Raw genomic sequence first — 12,609 nt, forward strand, 5'->3', positions numbered from 1 at the left:
ATAGAGAGTGGGATAAAGGCCGGAGGCTGAGTTTCATTGTCCCTCATATCTTTGCTGCATTGGACAAATCACTAAACTCTCTTCTCTGGGCTTTTTTCTAATCTGTAAAATGGGAATGATAATAATAAAGATTCTTCTAAAGATTTTTTTTTAAAAGTTAGGTTAGTTGCTTACAAGTCCATTACAAACAACTTTTGTAAACCCTTGGAAGGTAGAAACTTTCTTCATTTTTAGAATATTCCAGAAAACTTAGTCTCCTGCCTTGTAGACACTCAGAGAGGACTTCACCAACCACAAAAGAGTCCCACACTGAGCATTCAGCACTAGCACTTAAGCACTCTCTGAGCTGCTGTGGGTCTGGCAAAATTCATCTTTTCATCCCTGGGGCCCAGAGATCCACACTGCCAGGTCACAGAGCCTGTTCTTGATGGTTTAGTGGCCTAACCACTCTCTAATTCTGGGCTGGAATGTCCGTGTGGCAGGGCCAACGGGCACAGCTCTTCACCAGGGGCCCTAAGAAACAATCACATCATCCCTTATTTATATATATTCCTGGGGGGATCTCAGGATTATCCTGGTTTCCTCAAATCTAATTGAACCATGAAACCACCCTATGGAGTGGACTTTTTATCCCTATCTTGCAAGTTATGAAAGCTGAAGGGTTAAGTGATTACACTTACTAATTTAAGCCTGGGAGGGTATAAGCAGAGTTCAACGCTTACTCCATATTTTATTCACTGGGTTCTGCTCTCTTGGTACCAAAGAAGAATTTACTGCTTATGTCCCTCGTGCTTGTTTTTTTATTCCCCCTTCTCTAGTTATCTGAGGTACTTTACTTTAATTCCTGAAATCACAAGGTAGTAGATAGACTTTAGTGTAAAAAAACTGTACTCACAGTGATTACTTTTTGAGGGATCTAGATATTAAGAAAACCTCTAGATAAGGACAGGTAACAGAATTTTCTTGGTCTATACTCCAATTTCAGTTAGGCAGTGGTTTGTTAAAATGTATTTATAGGACATCCTAAGTCAAGAGTTAATGAAATTTGTCATTTATTTCGTCTGCTTTAAAAGGATAACCGCACAACTTCATTCTTGGGTGTCTTCTCTTGGTTATTTGCATGAATTATTTATCTTACGTCTGGAAATTTAATACATGTCATAGAGCTGCAGATTACACAATCCATCTTACGTTTTGTAGTTTGTCGTCTAAATGGGTAATCAATCTCAGCTATTAGTTTTATTTATTAAACCCAGCTCAAGAAGTAGAGGTTTGACCCCATTTTACATTATGCTAAAAACATAGATATGGTTAGCCCAAGATGTTGGATGCAGTGAAGGTAAGAAGAAAACCAATTTAAGTGAAAGGTGAATTAACACGTGCTATGCCAATCCTGCATGTCAGGATCGTGGGGGGAGAGTAACGTATTGCCCGTGCCAGGGCAGAAATCCGGACATGCTGGCCAGCAGGTAAAAACATCGAATTAAATAATGGTTTCAAAAGTCATTCTGAATCAGCGAAACACACTGGAAGCTTTAAGAAATGGGCAAAACCCACTGGCTACCTGTTATCTGATATATATATTTTTTATAATGCTTTTTTCCATCACAGGATCCTCAAGCCAAATATATCAGAATGCCTCATTAGCTTAGTTAGTAAGTCCAGTGACAGACTGCCCAGAAAAACGAGTAATGAAATCCTTTCTGAGTTGGCTTTCTCATGGCTGCCTTTCATTCGAAGGGAAGAGCACAGAATAAAGGAAGGGAAGGTTTTGACCCTGTGACTGGGCATCTGAGTTCCGGGAGGGTGGTGGAAGGAGGAGGAGTTACAAAAATAGAAACCGAATTAAAAAATTTTGGGACACACTCATAGGTGTTCACATCTTTTTTTTTTTTTTTCCTCTCTTCCTCATATCATGACCTACATTTATCACCCACCTTCTTCTTCTTTTTTTGTTTGTTTTACGGATTTTATTTATTTACTTGAGAGAGAGTGAGAAAGAGCACAGAGGGGGAGAGAGAAGCAGATTCCCCCACTGAGCAGAGAGCCCAAAGCAGGGCTCGATCCCAGGACCCTAGGATCATGACCTGAGCTGAAGGCAGACACTTAACCAACTGAGTCACCCAGGTGCCCCTATTACCCCACTTCTTAAAACAGTCTGCAATTTAAAGGTTTCCAAACTGCTAAATAATTAACTTTTATTAAATAGAACAGTATGAAGAAGCCCAGGAACTTGGCCACCAAATGTCTTGCGGATAGAGAGAGGAGAGGGTGCCGTGTCATAAGGATTGGCTTTTAAAGCTGTTTTCTAAAAACAGCAGCAAAGCCTTTGTGTGCACTGCTTCCCTCCGTCTGGAACATTCCCTTTCCTCATCCTCCCTGCGGCCTGTCCCTTTAACTCCGACTCAACCTTCAAATGTCAGGGGGCATGTCTTTTCGGAGAAATCTTTCTAGTTCTCCAGACTAACTCAAACCCCTTTGTCGTATAGAGTCTCATATACTTTCCACAAGACCTTCTTTCATTGCAGTCACATTTATGTTTATCCAGGAAATAATTTTTTTGGTATCTGTCTCTCCTAAGGGAAAGTCAACTCCAAGAGGTTAGGGGCCATGCTTGCTTTTTCTCATCATTTGCCTCTAGCTCTTAGCGCAGGGCTTGGAGCATAACAAGAACTCAACTAATATTTGTTAAATAAATGGCTAAAAAGCAGGAGCAATTTTGCTCTTGCATTTGGTGGAAGAGGAATGCAAAACACAACTTTTGTGCTTTTCCAAACCATGATGGAAGCAGTATTCTTGTGATCGATGCAAAGGGACGAGTTCTCTGTGGTATTTTAGCTCTGGGATGACCAGGTAAACAAACAGCAACTTCACAAGAAGAGTGTCTGGCTAGTTTGGAAGTGACCGTGAAAGGTGTTTTCATGGATGATTCGTTACTGTGCAACTAATACATAACTGACTTTAACATTGACAGCAATTTTCTATCATTTGGTTGACAGGAGAGAGGAGAGAATTGAGACGGACCCGTTGTGATTGAGCACCTTGGTTATTTATAACTGTATCATTCCTGCTCTTTCCACCATTGTCACATCTGCTGACCTTCCTGACATATTTCATTGCTCTCATGCAACAGGAGAGGTAAGCCACTGGACCATCTTGTGGAGATTAGGGTATGAGACTTCCTTTTGTTCCATGACCTCCCTTCCCTATCCCCATTGTGGCCTTTAGTTCCTTTTTCCTTTGTCAGGGAAGGTGTCACCTATGGGTTTCCTCTTCAAAACTCAAAGGAAATTCATAATTTAGTTCCTTTTCAGCTTGCCACTTGGCTTAGTGACAAAACCCAGCTATTGTTTTCAAGATAAATATAAAATCGAGTGGCAAAAATTGAGATGAGTAAGAAGCTCCTTTGGTTCTTGTGGTTCCTTTTCATCTCATCTTCAATTAATTCAACACATGCTTGTTGCATGTCTTTGATACAGAAGGCACCGTGTATGTGTTGGCTAATAAAAAAAAAGACTCACAGTCTAATGGAGAAGCAAAGATATAGTTAGCATTATAAAGCAGACAGTGATAAGTATTAAGATAGACAAAGAATGTGTTATAGGAACACAGGGGAAGGGAAAATTAATTCCAATTTAAGGATTTTGTAAGACTGTGTGAAGGATTTGGACCTTGAAGATGGGTTTTTAATAATGGGGAATATTTCAGTGGGCTTAAAAAGGAAGAGGGTTGGGGCACCTGGTGGTTCAGTCGGTTGAGCAGCTGGCTCTTGATTTCAGCTTAGGTCATGAACTCAGGGTCCTAGGACTGAGCCTTTTGTGGAGTCGGGCTCCGCGCTTAGTGAGGATTCTTTCTCTCTCTTCCTCTGCCCCTTCCCTTGCTCTCTATCTCAAAAAAAAAAAAAAAACCCAAATAAATAAATAAATCTTAAAGAAAAATGAAGAGGGTCTTCTAGGCAGAAGGAATAAGGGAAACCTAGACAAGAAGACAGGAAAACACAGAAAATGCTTTAGAAATATATAATAATACTGTGTAGCTGGAGTTCCCAATGTTTGGGGATAAAACAAGAGATAAGGTTATAAATGTACATTGAATCTATAGAATAGACCTTGAATGTTTTGCAAGACAGTTGAGACTTGATTCTATAGATAGTATCTGTTCAGGAAATGTTACCATTATCAGAATCTTAGTAAATTCGAGTATGTAAAAAGTAATACGGCTTTAGTAAGCTAGGTGAAATTCTATTCCGATGAGAGATTAGCAGGGAGGTGGCCCAATTTTTAGGGGCCATCTTATGTCTGTACAGTTACTCTCTAGGGTTTTTGGCATTACTCTACTTGGGGCAGGTACCTAGGCTCTGTTGGGAAGGAGGTAAATGATACTCAGGTCGCATAAACATGTGTTATCTGCAGAAGCGGCTGGCTGCCCAGTGTCGTGGTTGGTAAGGGCTGGATCCTTGAGCCCCAAGGAAGGCAACAAAGAGGAACAATGCCTGTCTCTGTTTCCTTGAAGGTCTGCCCGTGCTTTTTCAAGACTCATAACATGACTCAGCATTGTTCATGGAGTTTGATATTCATTTTGGCTTTGTAGAATTTGTTAGTGGAATTTCCTCCCATGGTCTGGCAATAGGATGCCTGACAGTCTTTGTTTTCATTCTTTGTTTCTTTCTGAGTGTCATTTATATTTTAGTGTAAAGTTGAGGAAGGCTGAATCTTGGGCTGCTATCCAGAAGTCATATTAGACCAGAAATGAGCACATTATTTTCAAGTTCCTTTTGGTGATTTCATTGTTCCACAATAATAGAAATAATAAGAAAATAACATGATATATTTTTGTCTGTAATTATTTACAAATATCAGAGAAGACAAAGGGGGGTGGAAGATTATCTGGGCCACTGTTATAGCAGTCCAGAGGGGAGAGACTCAGGACCAGAACTCAGGCCACCGTGGTGGGGCAGAGAGGACGGACAGGAGAGTTGCCAGATGGGTGGAATATGTAGAGGTTTATTGTTGATTGGATGTGGCTGCTGAGAGAAAGGGCAAATTTACAGTATTACCCAGTTTTCAGTATTACCCAGTTTATGGTATTACCCAGGTGTCTGCCTGAGACAGATGAATGTGCCACATCAAGAGGATGAGAAGTGTGAGAGTAAATAAAGCTTTTCATGAGACCAACCATGAGTTTATTGTGGTTGTGCTGGGATTGAAGGGCTTGTGAAGCTTTCAGGTGGGTATACAGGCAGTGGGTGGAAAATGTATGCAGTAGGTCTCGGGAGACACATCTGGTTCAGATTTGCTGGTCATTATTATGCTACTCTTTTTTGTTTGTTTGAAGATTTATTCACTTATTTTAGAGTGGGGGGAGGGGCAGAGGGAGAGGAAGAGAGAATCTTAAGCAGACTCCATCAGGCTGAGCATGCAGCCTGATGCAGGGCTCTATCTCACGACTCCAAGATCACCACCTGAGCCAAAACCAAGAGTCAGACGCTTAACTGACTGCACCACCCAGGCGCCCCTAGAATGCTACTCTTTATGCCAAGGAATTGAATGTATTTCCCAAGGGTGAGCGTGTAGATTATTCAGATAAGAGGGCCGGGGTCAAAAGCTTTAAGACCATGATGTGCAGTATGAACAGAAAAAGAGGAGAACACCAGGATTATGAGAAGGAAAGCCCATGAGCATGAGACAGAAGGACAACCTGGAGACTGGGAGAGCTGAGGAAGGAAGGAAGGAAGGAAGGAAGGAAGGAAGGAAGGAAGGAAGGAAGGAAGGAAGGAAGGAAGGAAGGAAGGAAGGAGAGTTCCCATTCAGAAATGGTTAAATGAGCTAGATTGAGAAATACCTACCCTCCATTTACACCCATGGAAATGGTGGCTAAAATACACATTTTGCCAAATACTTGGCAGAACCCTAAGGAATATTTTCTGCTTACTGGGAGGGAAGTCAGCTAAAGTAGTGAACAGAAGTCGACGCATTAGGATTGCTGTTTCTCCCAAGGAAGTGAGTGAATTTCCCAAGGGTGAGCATGCAGACTATGAATATATGAGGTCAGGGATGCTGCAAACAATCCATTCGGCTCCCAGGGCAGGAAGCATACCTTAGCTAGTGGGTTTATAAGGCCCCCGAGGGTGGGAGTCATGTCTGTAAACTCCCTGTCTAGTGGGGAGCCAGGACCCAGAGAAGGAACTGTCCTGCGTGGTCCTGAATGACTCGGCCCACTGGCCTCATAAGGAAGCTGGAATTACTCCATTGGCCATGGACACTGGGTGGGAAAAGAAGCTCCTGAGCGCGGAACAGCACGGAAGACAGTGGTCCTGAGGGCCGGCTCAGGAGAAAAGGTTCGTAGCGCTGAAGAGACGCACCGACACGGGAACACTGCTTTAACACCACATGATGCAGTCTCTCGGGCTTCGAAAGAAATGTTCAGAATGTTCGAAGGGATAAAAGAAAGAACAGGGTCCCTACTTCGGGAACTGGACATTTTTGGGAAAAAGAGCATGGACATTTGAAAAAAGAAGCATGCAGACATTTTATTTTATTTTTTAAAAATGTATTTATTTATTTTAGGGGGGAGGGGCAAAGGGAGACAGAGAGAGTCTCAAGCAGATTCCGCGCTGAGCTCGGAGCCGGACAGGTGGATCGATTTCATGACCCGAGATCATGACCTGAGCAGAAACCGAGAGTCGGGTGCTTAACCGACCGTGCCACCCAGGCGCCCCAGCATGCAAACATTTTAAGCAACGAAAGATGTTGTCATTAAAATAAAGATTGATAGATTAAACAGGAGAGCAGATGCAGATGAAGAGAAAATTAGTGAATTGTAAAATATACCTGATGAAACCACACAGAATGTAGACCAGAGAAATAAAAGAGCTGGAAAATATGAAGAAAGAAATGAAGAAAGACGGAGGATAAGATGAGAAGCTTCAATACACAGCTAATAGAAGTTCCAGAAACAGGAAGTAAAAAGTATGGTGGAGAAACAATAATAAAAGAATTATCAGGAGTATTTTAGAGCTAGGTTTGAAAAGGCACATAGAACCCCAAACAAGATAATACAACATCTCGAAACATTATATCAAAATTACAAAACTTCAAAGATAAAGTGGAAACAATATAAAGCTACAAGAGGTAGGACGGGTTATAAATAAAGGAACAAATCGAATGGGCAGTTGACTTGTCACTTGTGATCTCTCAGTTCATAGAGACAGAAGACAAATGAAATATTTTCAAAATGCTGGGGGACAGTTAACCTGTGTATCCACCTATAGGTCATGCAAGAAAAAGCAAATAGTTTGATACATTTCTAAGGAAGATTATTCCTCATTGATTCTTCTAGAGGGAACTGCTAAGGGATTCACATCACCTAAAAAGAAACTGAATCCAGAAGGAAGGATTAGGAAACCAATACATATAGAAAATCAATGTCTGAGCAGGCACTGCAGACCAGTGGGGAAAAGATACATGAGTCAGTAAATGGTGTGTAGCATTCCATTATTCTCAAGGGAAAAACAAAATGAAATTGGATCCCTGCTTCTCTCTATATACAAAAATCAATGCTCAGTGGAATAATTTGCAAGGCAAAATTATTACAGATGAAAATTTAGGAAGATATCTTTATGACCTCAAAGGAAGAATTTATTATACTGCAAAGAAAAAGCTTGATAAATTTGACTGTGTTCAAAATGAAAAAAAACCTCTCCCCCTTCAAAAAAAATTGGTATGCAGAATAATTTTCAGAAAACTCAAATAGCCAGGAACTTAGAAGAAAGAAGCTTAATGGTACTAGTAATTGGAGAAATGCAAATTAAGTTACAATGGGATAGCAGACTAGCAAAACATGGAAATGGACAATATCAAAGGTTGGACAGGATTTGGCATAAAAAACTGGAAATAACTAATGTCCACTCATCATAGTAGATGGAATTTACAGTATTTACTAATCAGGACATAAGTTATAGTATATTCACACTGTGGAATGGTACAGAGCAGTGAAAAAGAATGACCATAAACTATGTACGTGTGCGTGGATAACTCTCACACGTAATGCCGAGTGAGTAAACCAAGTTGCAGGAGAGTACATATCATATGACATCATTTATATAAAGTTAAAATTCAAAGCAGCATTACATGTGGTCTGAGGATACAGACATGTTAAAATTATGAAGAGAGGCATGGGAATGGTGTAGTTCAAATTCAGGAGGGAGAGTTACGTGATCTAGAAGCGTTCAAAGGGGTCTCCCCTGCATTGGACGTGTTACTTATTAGGCTAGGAGGCAAGTACATGGCCATTTGTTGTTTTATTCTGTATACCTTCTTAAGTCTCAACTAATGCATACTGCTTTTCTAAAATGAAAAGAGTAAATCAGAGATGAGGGAATGGAGATGGCAAGTGAGGACTATTCTTTCCACCTTTTTTTTTTTTTTTTAACCGGGAAGGGAAGAAAAGAGAATGTGTTCTGTTTCTTGACACGAAATAATCTGGAGGAAATTGCAAGTCTGTGCAGTTGTGTAGACAAATTGACATGGGAAACTGCAAAATGATGAGCTCAAAGCCAACCTATTCAACTTTGTGAAGTACTTTTAATTATTTGGATGGTGCCAGGTACAAGGTCTAAGTCATGATATACACAACTTGGAATGATATTGAATTATTAGGAAACATAAAGCTCTACATTATTTTTTTCCTTTATATTCTTTCTTCTTCTCTAACTAACCTAGCCTTTTGAGAAGAACCAAAAGGATACATATAGAAAGAAGATCAAAATTAAACATACTGGAAAAAATTAAACATATGGAATCATTGAAGATATTTATAAAGTCTATTCTTCCAAAGAAGCTGAAATTTGATGATATGAAGGTCTGAAAACCTGCCATCCAAAGGTAGATTGTTTGAGGTTGAATTTTTTTGTTTATTGTTTTCAATTCCAGGCACTAAACTGGGTATCTTTACGTATCTTATTTCATGTATTCACCATAAAACTTGCAAAAATGAAGGAACTCACCAACAGCATGCATATCTCTTTAGTAGATATGGGTAGATATTTATAAATGTGTGTTAAAAATTATATGCTTTAATTGTCTCCTCTTTAAAACTAAATCAGTCCTCCTCTGAGTAGGGTACAGTGTGTTCTGTACCAAACGAGAACCCCTGCTTGGAACAAAGGTGTTGCTGAATAGCTCTGCCAGAGACCTTTATTTCAAAGGCAGAATTTGATTTCACAGGAAATGTGAATCTGAAAGTATTTTACTAGTAATTAGCTTTTAAAATAGAAGAGGCTTCATATTCTTCACTTACGCTTGGAAGCTGCACAGAGAATCTGTGGGGGTTTTTTCTGACTTGCATTAAAGTGTTAGGAACAAGCTATAGACTGGCTGCGGAACTGAGATATACCAAACTTGGCCTTCACTTGAGACAGCAACTTCAGCGTAGTCTTGGGGAGGCAGTGAACCCAGAAGATAAGTAAACTCTAAACGTTCTCAGCAGGTGTTGTCCCAGTCTAGGCCACCCCAATCCCCTGATATTTTTATCCCCACTTTCAGTGAAATTTTAGAAGAATTAGTGATCATAATAGCATTTACTAAATGTTCGATCTCACTGTCCCCATTTAGAGATGGTAAAACAGGGACAGAGAGGCTAAGAGTCTTACAGAGGCCGACAGCTAGTAAGTGTCCAGAGTCAAGTTTAAACCCAGGCAAGATGATTTCCAAGCCACTCGCTTAACCGCCATGCAACACCTCTTGCCATATTTGAAGACATCAAACCAAGGCACTGGTGTGAGTTACTGATATAAATAGATTCTATCACCGTTTCTGTTATCACTCTGGCTGCCGTTATCGCAGGTGAGTTGGGGCTTAGATCTTTACCCCTCTTTACCTATGCAATACGCTACTAGGTAATAATGCTAAATAGTTCCCTAAAATGATGATACCAGTTTAAACTCCCAACAACCCTGTAACTCTTGTTCCATATTTAAAGTGTTTGCTGCTCTGAAAGATGTGAAATTATATCTCATGTGGTTTTAAGTTGCATTTCCTTGATTATTGAAGCAGTGGAACATTTCTCACATGTTTTTGGGCCATGTATACTCCCTCTTCTGTGAAATGTCTGATCATGCCTTTTGCCCATTTTTATATTGGGTTGTTTTGCCTTTTTTTCTTATTGATTTGTAAGAGCCTTTTACATATGCCAGATACTACTCTTTTATCTCTTATATATGTATCTAATACCTTCTCATAGTTTGGGTCTTCTTGTCTTCCTTTAGATCCTCTTAATAAATAGAAGTTCCTAATCTTAGAGGAGTTAAATTTATCAATCTTTTTCCTTTATGATTTTGAGCCTTTAAAGAAAAACTTTAATGTATCTTACCCTACTCCCAAGATGGTAAAGATATTCTTATGTATTATCATTTCAAAAATTTATGGTTTTGCCCTTCACATTTAAGCCTTTCATCTCATCAGCACTGATGAATTTCATGTATGGTGCGGGGTAGGGATCCGATTAAAAAACTTTTTTTATCCATCAGGTAACCGAATGTCCAAGTACCATTTATTATGTAGTTACCCTGCTCCTACTGATCTTCCTTGTCCCTCTGTCACTCTGTCATGAGTGAGTCCTTCTGATAAGGGAAGACTGTTTTTGGCCTATTTTGTTCTATTGGTCTGCCTAACACTATATCGGTTCCACATTTTCTTAGTTACTATAGTTTTATAATTAGTTCTGATGTGGGCCGGGGAAGTCCGTCACCATATTCTCCTGTGAGGGTGTTCTGGCATTCTTAGTTTTGTTTTGTTTTTTTTTTTCTTTTTTTGCTTTTCCATATCCATTTTAGAATTAGTTTGTCAGATACCATAAACAACTTTGTTAGTATTTCAGTTTGGTGGCCCTCTGTTTATTAAGGTTTTTCAAAAAAGTTGAAAACCTTTCTCAAAGAGGTTTTGTACACCTTCGATTAGATTAATTCGTAGGTACTTTATACTTTTGTTGCTGTTATCCCTGATATCTTATTTAAAAGCTAATTTTTAAACTGCTGCTGGGTATAGTTATACAATTTTTATTTATTATGTGGCAAGACCTTGCTTTTCATCTGAAGTGTTTCCCTTTCTCCCCGGACACACATTTTTCCTCCTGGCCGTCCTTCCAATTAGGTGTGGCCGTATGACTGTTCCTGACAAATGGGACGTGGGCAATTGTGATGTCCACCCAGTTGAGGTCTGACCCATAAAAACCTCCCCCGCAGCCCCCACCCCTTCTTGTATGTCGTTGGACATTGATTCCAACAAGGCTTGGGAGGCCATATATGGATTAGGGTGGCATCTCTAGCACCCGGGTCCACAAGTGACAGGGCAGAGTGGAACACTATTTCTCATCTGCTCCCATTGAATTAGCTTTACATGATGAGAAATGCATTTTTTATTTTGTTAAGCTGCTAAGATATATCTATTACAACAAATAAGATGATCCTAATTAATGCATATTAATTTTAATCCCAGCAATTCTATAAGCACATTTATTAATCTAAATATCTGTTGATTCTTTGGTGTTTTCCACATAAAAAAATATACCATCTATAAATAATGAGCTTTGTTTGTTTTCTTCCCTAGTTTTTACAGGCTTTATTTTTTCTTGTGCTGCAATACTAGCTAAGACCTCCTATAGAATGTTGAATAAAAACAACAATGGTTTGCCAGTTACCTTGCTCCTGATATAAAGGGCATCTTTGAACATTTTACCATTAACTCTTATTCCCCGTGTAATTTTGTGTATGTTCGTTATCGGGATATTGAAATTCCCTTTTTATTACTAATTTGTCAAATGGTTTTTCATTACAAATGGAGATTATCTTATTTAATGATATATTTGCATCTTTGCAACTTCCAACTTTGTGTGTTTATGTTTTTGATGTGCTTATTGTAAACATCACATGCCTAAATAATCCAGTCTGGCAATAATCTATTGAGAGTTCAGTCTACTTATATTTACTGCCATTAATGACGTTTATAATTATTCCTACTGCTTACTTTGTGATTTCTATGTATTTTCTTTTTTCAGTTTCTCTCTTTCTTTTTATTTCTCCTTTCTCACCTTCTTTTGGATTGGTTGATTTTATTTTTCTGAACTTTTTTTCCATTTGGAAGTTATACTTTCCATGGTTACTCTTAGTAGTTACTCTGGAGCAGTGTTTTTCAGACTGTGGGTGGTGAAATCAATTCCCACGGGGGATTGATCGGGACTTAAAAAAATTCTATAGAAGAGAAGAGTAAATAGAACAGTAAGTGTCTACCTATGGAGAATCTTGTTTTCATGACAGTGTTGTTCTCTGTTTTAGAACAGGGCTTATTATTACTATCTCCTAATTCTATGGGTTTTCTTTTCCATCATTCAAACCTAGCCAGATTGCAGGCCCTATAGAGCCATATTCGAGCCTAAAGCAAAAGGAAAAATGTGTGTACGTCTCAAGATATTCTCTCCTATGCAAAATATATACACTTTTCAGAATATCCTCTCATAGTGTGGACCAAGGGCGAAAAGCAAATGGAACTTCAACAATTAAAAAACATGACTATGATAGAGCCTCATGTGGCCCTATCTGACGTCAGGCCACCACCT

General features: G+C 39.3%; 1 long non-coding RNA gene across 1 annotated transcript in view; it reads left to right on the plus strand.

Moving 5' to 3' along the window:
* The window catches only part of LOC123801150 (uncharacterized), a 31,700-nt gene extending 21,462 nt beyond the window's left edge, over positions 1-10,238 (plus strand). Inside the window, exons 3-4 of the long non-coding RNA XR_015725904.1 lie at positions 3,000-3,138; positions 8,721-10,238. This is a non-coding gene — a long non-coding RNA (uncharacterized LOC123801150). The remainder of the gene's footprint in view (positions 1-2,999; positions 3,139-8,720) is intronic.
* The last annotated feature ends 2,371 nt before the right edge of the window (positions 10,239-12,609 follow it).

This window comes from Ursus americanus, chromosome 10 (assembly GCF_024610735.1).
Source record: "Ursus americanus isolate L20-20 chromosome 10, mUrsAme1.1.p, whole genome shotgun sequence".
Taxonomy (NCBI): domain Eukaryota; kingdom Metazoa; phylum Chordata; class Mammalia; order Carnivora; family Ursidae; genus Ursus; species Ursus americanus.